Raw genomic sequence first — 12,167 nt, 5'->3', positions numbered from 1 at the left:
TCCTCAACAACAACAACAAATAATTATATATATATATATAGGCACAAATCAGTCTTTGTGTATGTATAACATTGCATGATGGTTCACATCTCCCTCTAGAGACATTGCCCTTAATCCCTTAATAATCCAGGGTAAATTTATGTTTATATTTTATATCTCTGCACTGAACGCTTTATGTGATGTTAAATATTGATATTTGTGGCTCATCTTAGCTGCTAGTGACAAAGTTGAGCCAAAATAGCACAATATGGTCAGATGCAGCAATAAACAGCAGTCTTGTACATATAACTGCTTAAAAAGATACACTCAAATTTTTATTTTTCTCAATGTTGTTGATATGTCAGCTCCTTCAGTTTTATATATAGATTCAACACAATCACAATCACAGCCCCAGGAGGCTTTTTGAGATCTCAACAAGGTAATTCTAAAATTTATGTGGAAATACGACAGCACCAGAATAGCTAAAACAATCATCCAAAAGAACAGGTGGGAGGACTCACACTATCCGCTCGCACTTTGATTTCAAGACTGACTATAAAGCTACTGTAATCCAGACAGTGTGTGCTGGCAAAAGTTAGACGTATAGATCAATGGAACAGAATAGAGAACTCACAAACAGACCCATACAAATACAGTCAACTGATTTTTGAAACAGGTACAAAAGCAGTTCAATGAAGAAAAGATAATCTTTTCGTCAAATGATTTCGGAACATTTAGATGTATACATGCAAAATAAATTAAGTAATTAAATAATGAACCACTACGCGTACCTCACATCTTATAAAAAAATTAATGTAAAATATATCCTAGATTTAAATGTAAAATTTAAAGCTATCAAACTTCTAGAAGAAAACATAGGAGAATATCTGTCTGACTTTGGGTATGGCAAAGAGATTTTAGACGTGACAACAAAAGCAAGATTTATAAAAGATGAAATATAAATTGAAATTTATCAAAATTTGAAACTTTTGCTGGGGACAGCGCAGTTGCATAGTGGTTAAGTTCATGTGCGCCACTCTGGTGGCCTGGTGTTCACAGATTCGGAACCTAGGGCATGGACCTACACACCACTCATCAAGCCATGCTGTGGCAGGCATCCCACATACAAAATAGACGAATACTGGCACATATGTTAGCTCAGTGACAATCTTCCTCAAGCAAAAAAAGGAAGATTGGCAACAGATGTTAGCTCAGGGACATTCTTCTCTACCAAAAAATAAATTAAATAAATAAATATTTTTTAAAAACTTGCTCAGAAAAAGACATTGTCAGAAGAATCAAAAGCCACAAAATGGAAGAAAATATTCTCAAACATAAATCTGATAAAGGATTTGTTTCCAGAATATATGAAGAACTCTCAAAACTCAACAACGAGAAAAAAAACAATGAAATATTGAAAAAGATCTGAAAAAACACTTCACCAAAGAAATTATATGGATGCAAGCACACATATGAAAAAATGTTCAGCATCATTAGTCATTAGGGAAATGCAAATTAAAACCAAGCACTGGTAAGTGTTAACAGCAAGTGGAACTCTGAAACCTCCTGGTAGGAATGCAAAATGGTACAGTCACTTCAGAAAAGTGTGGCAGTTTCTTATAAAGCTAAACATTTGCTTGTCATAAAGTCCAGAAATTCTACTTTTAAGTATTCACTCAAGCAAATTGAAAACTTATATACTACCAAAAACCTGTACATGAATATTTATAGCTTTGTTCACATTCACCAAAAATTGGAAACAGCCTGGGTGTCCTTCAGTAGGTGAATGGATAGATAAAATGTGGTACGTCCGTAGAACGAGTACTACTCAACAACTGAACACTTCTCAGCAATGAAAAGGAATAGGCCATTCACACAACAACATGAATGAATCTCAAATGCATTTTGTTCAGTGAAAGAAGCTAGACCCAAAGGCTATATATTATATATGTATATTATATGAATCCACTTACATGACATTGTGAAACAGACAAAATTCTGGGAATGGAAAGCAAATCCCAGTGCTTTTCAGGAGTGGGGGAAGGGAGGAAGGGCAGCACAAGAGAAGTCGGGGGCTGATGGAACTGTTTCCAGTACTCTGGTGATGCTATACATTTGTCAAAAACATAGAACTGTACACCACAAAGAGGGAATTTTACTGTGTGTAAATTTTAAAGCTCAACCCCAATTTCAGGGGAACCCGAGATGGAACGCAGACTATGACAACTGAATCTGACTGCATTACAAATAAAGGACATAACCACAATGAAGGGTTGAGAAGGAACAATGACCTAAGCAACTTTGAGGAACAGTGTGTTGACCAGATACTGCAAGACTAAAAACAAAAAGAACCATGCATAATCAAACGTGCGTAATTAAACCATGCATAAACACTGTACTTTAGTTGAGTGAATTCGTTTCTCCCAAGGGTATGGATTAGCAATTCTGAAACAGGTTCATAGGTATACTATTGTTGAACAAATACATACATATATTGTAGACAATAAACGGCAGATTTCTCACTGTTGGAGAAAGAAATTACAAATAGGCAAAGAGGAAATGCTGGAATGAACCTTGTGGAACTGGATTGGCATTGGAGATACCAGCATTAACTCATTTTAAAACATATATACAGATAGTTCCGGACTGTGTAATCCATATGTTGAAGCCCTAACCTGCAATGTGACTGAGTTTGGAGATAGAATCCTTAAGGAGGTAATTGAGGTTACATGAGGTCAAAAGGGTGGGGCCCTAATCCAATATGATTTGTGCTCTTATTAGAAGAGAAAGAGACACCAGGGAGGTGCATGCACAGAGAAAAGTCCATGTGAGGACACAGCAAGAAGATAGCTGCCTGCAAGCCTCAGAAAAAATTAACCCAGTAAGTAAACACCTTAATGCTGGCCTTCCAGGCTCCAGAATTGTGAGAAATAAATTTCTGATGTTTAAGCCATCCTGTCTGTGGTATTTTGTTGTGGCAGCCCTAGAAGACTAAGACACACATAAAGAGATTTAGAAAGAAATATAGATATCTGTGTATATTTAGGTTAGTGTCCGTACATATATTTCCTTGCTCTGTCTGCTGAGAGGGTCTAGAAGCAGTAACACCTAGTAGCAAGAAGCACAACTAATTCCAAAATCTTGGTTTCTAAATACCATTCTCAATACAAGGAACCAGAGATCCTTGGAGAAGCAGTTGATTTCAGGACTGGGGCAGAGAAAATGCAAGATAATTCTGGAGCATCACATGGTAACAGAAAGTAAGGAGATGCTAAAGAAAAAAATTCGGAAAGGATGGGGCATGTCAAAAGGGTGCAGGAGTCAACCCAAAAGAGCTTCCAATGGCCCAAGTGGAACAATTGAGCAATGAAATAAATTATAGCAATGTACTACAATTCAAAGAATAAAATAAATATCCATATGTCCATACTGATGATGAAAGAAAGGAAGACAGAGAGGGAGAGGGAGGGAGAGAGGATGGGGGAAAGAGAAGTGATAACTCTTTCTTACAAAAGAATTCCAATTGACAAACATAAGAAGAATGAGTGAAATCACCATTAGAGCACCACAGGAATTATTGCTTAAGGTGAAATCCACCAATGAATGCTAAACTTAGTGAGCAGAAGAGTAAGGAGAAACAGAATATTTGCATAGCCTCAAAGAATTTCCCTCCAAAATATTTGTGAACTGCAAATCATCTCCCCCAAATTCTTGTTGATTGCAGAGGGGAAAAATAGTCACTTTCCAGTGGAGTACTTTGGCCAACACCACTTTGGCCAAGTGATCAAGGTCAACATCACCAGTAATAAGACAGCTCAATAGCATATGCCCTCTGGAATGATGTACTGCAAAGGGCACAGCACCTCTGCTGTATTCTTCCCCAAAATACATAACCTCAAACTAATCATGAGAAAACTTCAGACAAACCCGAATGAGAGACAGTCTATGTAATGTCTCACCAATGCTCTTCAGCAATGTCAACGTCTTGAAACAGAAGGAAAGACTGAGGAGCTACTACAGAAGGAAGAAGCCTAAGGAGACCTGACAATTAAACGCAACGTGGCGTCCTGGACTGGACCCTGGAACAGAATAAGGACATTGCAGGAAAAGTGTTGAAATCTGCATAGTCAGTAGTTTAGTTAATAGTATTGTACTAATACTAAGTTTTAATAATCGTATCATGTAATATGGTAACCTTGGGGGAAGTCAGGGGAAAGCTGTGCATGAACAATCTCTACTATCTTTGCAACTCTTTCTCCTGGAATGAAAGGAAGGGAAATAGAGGCAATATTGGAACCTCCAAACATAGAAAGAGAAGGGAGTTATGAAATCAGTGAATTGGCATTGTTAATGAACAACCCCACCGCCACCTCAAGGAGATGGAAATTAATCTATTCCACAGGACATGTTGATAGAAACTCAACAAGGGAATATGAGAAGTTAAAAGACCTGGGTTCTAGCCAAGCCCTGTGGCTCACCCTGCAAAGTTTGACAAATCGCTTGTATAATTACTTAGATAATGTCTAAAACACATTACTTAGATAACGTACAAAAGATGATTCTAGAGACTCAGGTTTCTTACATGTGATGCAGTTTTCACCAAGTGAAAGATGGCGATTACAATAATTATGTCACCTAATAAAATAACATATTTAAATGTTGCCACGAAAAAAGAAGTAATTTCTGTTTCAGAGTCTGTTTCTTCATGTGGAAATTGAATATGAATTTTTCTAGAGTCTTTTTCAATCATATATGACTCCAAGTGCGACATAAAATATATCATATAAATGTTATAATAGTAGATCAAGAGCAGGTTTTCTACATGCATTCTTATCTTTGTTTGACAGAAGCGATACGTCAAATCTTTTATTAGCATAGATGACCTTTTCAATAGCACATGTATTAAAGTTGGAATAAAATTTAACCTAAAGACAGATGTGAGAGGTGGAGAGAGGCAATTCTCTTTACAAAGGCATTATTTGTTTACAAAATTTTTAAAATGCTAAACCATGGAATTTATGTAAATATTTCCCCAGTGCATTAAACTGTGACCTGATTTTCATATAACCAATTTAATGGTAGTTTGTAAGAAGCGTGTCAGCTTCATCAATTAATGTCAGGTGAGTATCCATGCACACAAAAATGCTTAATGTGTATATGTGCACATGTGTGTATTCAAACAAGTAGCTATGGATTTTTTTTTCTTATTTTATGTGTAAGAAGCTGTATGAAAACTGTGTCTGGAAAACAACTACCTCCTTGGCTCTAGCTCACACCATTGCTGATCTTGCTGGGTGCCCACTTTTCCTGCCCTGGCAGTCTTGAAGGAGCTGAAATAAGGGTGACGCATCAGCAACGTGTCCCCTCCTCTCCAGTCCGCAGTGGGGCAGGCAGGAAATGCCAGCCTCCTCACAGGAAAGCCTGTTGTGGTGAGATTTCCCGATTTACTTTATAAATGCAAGAAGGCCAGATACAGGAGGAGATAAGCGCTCAAGATTGCAAATGCTTATCATCTCTCAGGGTTCTGGGCCCCACAGCCATGACCAGTTTCTCCTCTAGAGACACAGGACAAAATTCAGTTTGGTTCCAAATCGAAAGGACTGCCCAGTTAAAAAATTTGATCATCCAGCCTTGTCAGTCCTTGCAAGGAAACCGCTCCAAACAACTTGCTGATTTTTCCCCATGAGTGGTGTTCTCGCCTTGGGAATTCCTAAGGAAATTAAGAGTATCTCACCCTCCACCTTGGCTGCATATTGGAGTCACCTGGGGGCACAGTAAACGAGATCGGGGATCTGGTTCCCCAAGCTGGTAGCTGAAGTCTCAGGGGATGCAGGAAGTCTTTGGTGAGAACAGTCATCCCTGGCTCTGACTTTTCACTGCCAGTGCCGCTTCTAGAAAAAGTTGAGTAGAATGAAAAGGGTAGCGACTCCAAAAGGGCAAGACAGTCAGCAGGGGTGACTAGAGGAGGCATGAAAGACGTGGGGAACCAGCTCAGTGTAAACCAAGCACACGGGCCAACTCACTCTCCAGTCAGGACCTGGGCGAGGGAGTGATTCGGGCTAGAATGGGGCATTACACGCTTGAAGGAGAATCTTAACTCTTCAAGGTCCGCTCCATTTCACCCTTTCTCTTCTGGTCAACTTTTATAAAACAGAACAAAATCGTCGCCCCAAGAAGCAGCATGCAGGCTGCGAAGAGAGGGCAATACAATTCCCTACTCTGTCCGTGTCTATGGTACCAAGTCCTTTGAAGCAACAAGAATTTCAGAGGCGAATACTCGGTGCATCTATCTGTCACTCACAAGCCCGATCTTTTAAAAGAGAAAGTAGGATCTGGACTAAATCTATGCCTCCCTTTCGCTCAGCCAAAAATCTAGGAGACCCCTTACTTCGCAAAGTCTGATTTAAAAACATACACCAAGAAAAGGAAAACATATCCTCCTCTTTTGATCCCTTATCTCGGGAAACCGGGTTCCCTCAGAGGAACCTGCAAGGTGGCAAGTCCCCAGTGTTTATTGTATTAAGTGGGGTACATTGTGTTGTGTTCAGCTGAGAAGTGTGTTCAAGTAATACTGAGAGACCATGCTCTCTCTGGGACTCCATTGTCCCCTGTCTCTCAAAGTTGAGGGTCACCAAAATAATAATAATGACACATCAGACCAGTGTTTGATCAGGCAAGTATTTACATAGCTTCTTTTTCCCCTAGAAGTTGGAAGCACTTGGCCAAAAGCATTTCAGTTCTCGGAAAGACTATCCTCAGGCGTTAGTATTAGGGGTATTATTTATACCTCTCCTCATTCAACTGTCTCCACACCTCACCCACCTCCCACCACCTGCCCTAAAATCTACACCCAATAGACTCGCATGTCAAATATAATTGGCACTGACCCAGCTTGACTTTTGTCTGGGTCTTCTCTTTTTTTTTTTTAATTGGGATCATGAAGGAAAGAAGGGGGCAAAGAATACAGCATCTGTGCTTTGGACAACACTGCTTTCTATTATCCTCAGTAGCCGGAGTAAGTACACTTTAATTTCTGTGACATTTTTCTCAACAGTGTCCCAAAGGGTTTGGGGTTTTTTTTTTTTTTTTTTTCCAATTAATGCAATCATCTTCCACCTCGCACTTGTAATGGATGGACCAGTTGTCCCACTCTATGCAATTAAATTTTGAATTCTTTAAAGTCACCATTTCACTTCCCCTCAAACTATGATGGCAACTTTTTCTACAAGAGGTCCTGAACCTAGTGCTTTCTTTTAATTCTGCTCTCTTTCTTCTCTTTTAGGGTTGAGTAAGGCCACGTTGATAGAGCAAAGATAACATAGTCTTTGAAACCTTTGCCTTCTCAGAGATAGCAAAGTGACACCACTCAGGTCCTTTTCAGTGACCCATCCTCTCACCCCCAGCAAATGAGTGAATGAATGAATGAATGGATGAATGAATAAATTATTCCATTTAACCAGAAAAAGCATCACCCTAACTGAAATCATACTGGAATTATTACAAAGGATTAATTTTACAGTTTTTAAAGAGGAACAGGGATGGAAAACATCTCCCACTAACCTGGAAAAGTATCACCAAGATGAGACTAGTACATGCTCCTTAGAAGTATGAAAATTTAAGCTGGAATAGGCCTCGGGGATTATCTAATGAAATAAAATTAATTAATTGACATCCACAAAGAGATAATGTAAGGAGGAGAAAAACTTGCTAAGGGAGTTGGAGAAACATTCTCTAGTAACCTTACCTCCTCCTCTCCAATCCTGGGGAACTTTATATATTTTGTATTTATAGGCGGGGGTGAGGGGTGAATCTGTTAGCTTTGGGGCGGAGGGGCGGGGGGAGGCCTGTCTCTTGCACTGGTTTTGATCACAGATCTCTTGCCCCAGAAGTCGTCCATCCTCACTCAGAATGCTCCTTGTTGTGTACCCCATGCCACCCATCCTAAGATCCTCTTTTACACTGAGTATGCATATGAATGTGCCCGTGTGTGTGTGTGTGTGTGTGTGTGGGTGTGTGTGTGTGTTGGTATGTGATGAGAGTCAAAGGACGACCAGGTCACACACATCTTGGAATCCACAGAGCCCCCTGTCTGACCGCTCTTCTCATGGCCTCTGTTCTACTCACTGCCTCTATTTCCTGGACTTATCTCCTGGAGCACATTTCCCACTCCTTCTCTCTGCTTGTAATTTCCAGGAGCTCAATCTAGGTTTGCAGCCTGTCAAGGGCTACAAGAGGACACTGATAATGAGAGATAAGGGCTGTGACACCTTGCTGGTTACCCTTTAAAATCTGAAATTGCTTGTTGGAAACGCAGGAAGCAACTTCCTTCCTTCCCCATCATTAAAGGCAAAAAGAATAGAAAATCCACAGAGGAAGCTGAAATTCAATGTGGCTTTGGACTTTATTTGGGGTATGAAGAACCCCAAAGACAGCAACACTGGTTTATACACAGATCACACATGGTCAAAAACATTGCGTGTACAAAATAAATAGATATTGATCATCATGGCAGGTTCTAGAAGAGTTGAGTAAAGTGAGTCAACATTGCCAGTTCCCTTTTACTTGCTTGGAGAAACCAAATCATGGCAAAATACTAATCGCCAGTTGCACTACTTTGCTAGGGCTGCCATAATAAAATACAGAAGACTGGATGGCTTGAACAGCAGACATTTGTGGCCTCACAGTTCTGGAAACTAGAAGTCCAAGATCAAGGTGTTGGCAGGTTTGGTTTCTCCCGAGGCCTCTCTCCTTGGCTTGTCATTAGCCACCTTCTTGCTGTGTCCTCATGTGGTCTTTCTTCTGGGCTCCCACATTTCTGTATCCTAATCTCCTATCCTAATCACCAATCATATTGCATTAGAGCCCACCCATTTTACCTTATTTACCTATTTAAAGGCCCTGTCTCCAAATACAGTCGCATTGTAAAGCCCCGGGAGTTAGGGCTTTAACATATAAATTTCAGGAGGACACAATTCAGCCCCTAACACCAGTCATCAGGAGCAGAACCAAGACTAGAACCCAAAGTTTGTAACCCGAGAACGTTAATATTGACTCACGTTCTTTTTGCAGGTTAAATAATCTCACAGAATTATAGCATGCTCTAATTGGAAGCTATCTCACGACGATCTAATTGTAGCACTCTCATTTGCCAAATAAGGAAGCTGAGTCCTAATTATCTTGCTTAGAATCATAGAACACAGGGATGAGTCGGAGTGGCACCACCCAGATATCTTCCCCCTGCTCCACTACTGGGAGCCTTTCTTGGATTCCAATCTCTTGGTCTCTGAAACTCCACACCAGGGTCACTTGCTACCCAAGCTCTGGATTTCAAATTTATGGTCCAAGGAAGCAGCTTGGTACACACTGGTGAGGGAGCAATAACTATGGAGCAAGTTCCCATCCTTTCTCCCCTTGGAAAGAGTTGGAGGGAAAAGCTGGCTTTTATGAGTCTTCCCTGCCTCTTTCTCCCATCCTCCTCTCTCTTGCTCCTCCTTATGGCAGCCGTTACTAATTTCAACAATTTTCTTCTGGCAAAATGAAGGCTCCAGGTGACAAAGAGAGTTGGCCATATCCTCTTGGAGGATGGGAGCCTACGTCCTACTCCTACCCCGCCATGCTCCCAGACAAGGTGGTTAGGGCTATAGGCACTTCCCAAGTGGGCATCCACAACTCTCCCTATCCACCCCCACCCCCCCCCCCGCCCCACCAACATGCACCAACAAGGCAGGCTTCCAGGTTTATGCCCAGCTCTGAGCTCCTATCTGAAAGGGACTCCAGGTTATTCTTCACTTCATTCGAAGCTCATGTGTTTTTCCAGGACCACTAAGATTTTATTATTTGCATGATCCTTGGATAAATACCCATTCTGGTTTTTAAAATTACAGGACGAGTAGGAATAAGACACACACACACACAAGCACAGCCCTGAAGGGTTTGGTCAGCAAGTGGAGGCAGGACTCCTCCCCCAGCTGACCACACCCAGGGTGCTTGGGAGAGGGAGGATCTCCGGCTCCCTGGTTAAACCGTTTGTGTAAAAATGAACACAACAGGTGAGCACTGATGTCGTGTAACCCTGCAAAGCAGAGAACAAATCAGTATCACTCAGGTGAAATTCTCCTGTCAGTTTTTCCTTAAGGACAATGTGATGTTTTGTTTTGTATTCCCTTCTTTAGTTATTGGTCAGAAAGGAGGGATGTAACTAAATAATTGTTCCACTTGTCTGCATGTCAATTTCAGTGTGGACGTGGCGCATTCAGCCGGTGAACAAGATGAACTCAACTCCTGCCTTCAGTGAGCTTACAATCCAATGAAGAGAGACAAACCTTAGATATTTCCGCAAATAAGAATGTACTAACAACTGTGAAAACATTGAGAAGGAAGAGTTTAAAATCTAGAGGGGGTGCTTTAAAATCTAGAGGAGGTGCTTTAAAACGAGTTTCAAATCTAGAGGAGGTGATCTCTTAGAAATCCCCTTCAGGAAAAGAAAGAAAGGGAAAGAAAGAAAAAAGAAAGAAGGAAAGAGAGAGAAAGAAAGGAAGAAAAAGGGAAGGAGGGAGGAAAAGGGGGAGAAAATTAAAGGAAGGATGAAGGTGGCAATATTTCACCTGGATGGTGAGGGATTAATGAGACAATTTGTTTAGTACTCATCTCCTCTGATATAGCTGAAGTCCTCATTTCCTAATCTCCAACTTTCCTAAAAAGAATCTATCTTTAAAATGCACGACGTGGGTGTAAGATATATTATCTGCTGTAGGAGCACCTTCTGTTTTATTTGTGGCTGTTTGGAATGGTGCGCTGGTTCCCCTTGGGAGGGAAAATGATCTCTTCAAGAATCCCAAAAATAAAAACATGGGGGCAATGACTCTTACACTTCAGCCCCTTCCCCTCCCCAAGCCCGGTCTTGTTTTCCTAAGCAATGGTCAGGAATGTGCTGGGCGGGGGCAGCCTGGACGTCAGCGCGGAGCCCAGGCAGCCCCAGTCACGGTCCCAGGCTGGCCTTTCACCTCCTAGCTCTCCCGGCTGCTCTTATTAAGCAGCAAAATGTTTCAATATGTTGAGCTTTGGGGGAGGGACAGAGAGAAAAATCGGGATATTGTTGAGAAGGAAATAATGAATAACCCTGCTGCCAGTCCTCATACCCCCCACATGGGGAGATCTGGGTGATAAGTATGCTTTCTCCTGAAACGGAATCCTAGCAATTGCCTTTTGGTCACAAATTTCCAGAGCCTTTTGAGGGGGGAGGGGAGGGGTTATGGAGGAGAAGAGGGAGCAGATATTAAACAAATGTTCTCAGTGTCCAGAACCAAAGCAGCCAGGGATCTGGGTACCCAAGAAAGAAAGAGGAAGGGAAAGCTTGAGAAACTGACGTCCAAACTTGGAGGTGCACAAAGCTGTCAGTTTTGTTCCTATAAATTGATGCACTCCCCTCGCTACTCTTACCTGTCACCTCTGCTTCTCCCTCCCCCACTCCAAGTTCATCTGCTCTGGTCCCTGCAGTATGTTCTGGGCAGGGGCCTGGTGAGCAGTTCCTTGTTACGGGAGACCCAGGAGAGGCATGTGCAAGGGTGTGAAAACCGCCCCGCCAGGGAGGGAGCACAGGCGCAACTCCTCAGCACGGTTGGGTCTGTTTTATGGAGAATGGCCCTGGGATTGGGCAACCGAAAGAGCTAATATAAGCACGGACTCAGAAATCTGAGCCCCATCTAAGGCCAGGTCTACAAGTGGAAGTGAAGAAATGAGCAAAATTCCAAATTTCAACAAAACACAAATTTGAGGACCCAGAAACGACCCTTTAGCAAGAGCGTTTTAAAATGTGTGTATGTCTTTAAATTGAAATCCCATAATAGGGTTGTTTCTCTAACATTTGCAATCCACTTTGCTGTTCTAGATGCTGCTTAGAAAACATGGGTCAGAAGGAGGTTTTTCCTGGGGAGGACCAAACAGGAGGAAGGAGTCACCCTTAAGCAGGAAAAAACTTAAGGGCTTGAAAAATCAAAGAGAACTTCACTCATATTGTTTAAGTCTAAAGAATGATTATTTGCAGAGCAATGATTTGAAACTAAATAATCAGTTTACAGAAGGCCTGGGTCTCCATGTCTCCTCTTGGCTTTACATAGCTGTAGGTCTTTACATTTATGTGTGTGGTTTCGAGTGTCCCTTGACATTTCCTAGTAACACAGGGAGGTTTC

The sequence above is a fragment of the Equus asinus genome, chromosome 20, assembly GCF_041296235.1.
Source record: "Equus asinus isolate D_3611 breed Donkey chromosome 20, EquAss-T2T_v2, whole genome shotgun sequence".
Taxonomy (NCBI): domain Eukaryota; kingdom Metazoa; phylum Chordata; class Mammalia; order Perissodactyla; family Equidae; genus Equus; species Equus asinus.
This window is presented reverse-complemented; position numbering follows the sequence as displayed.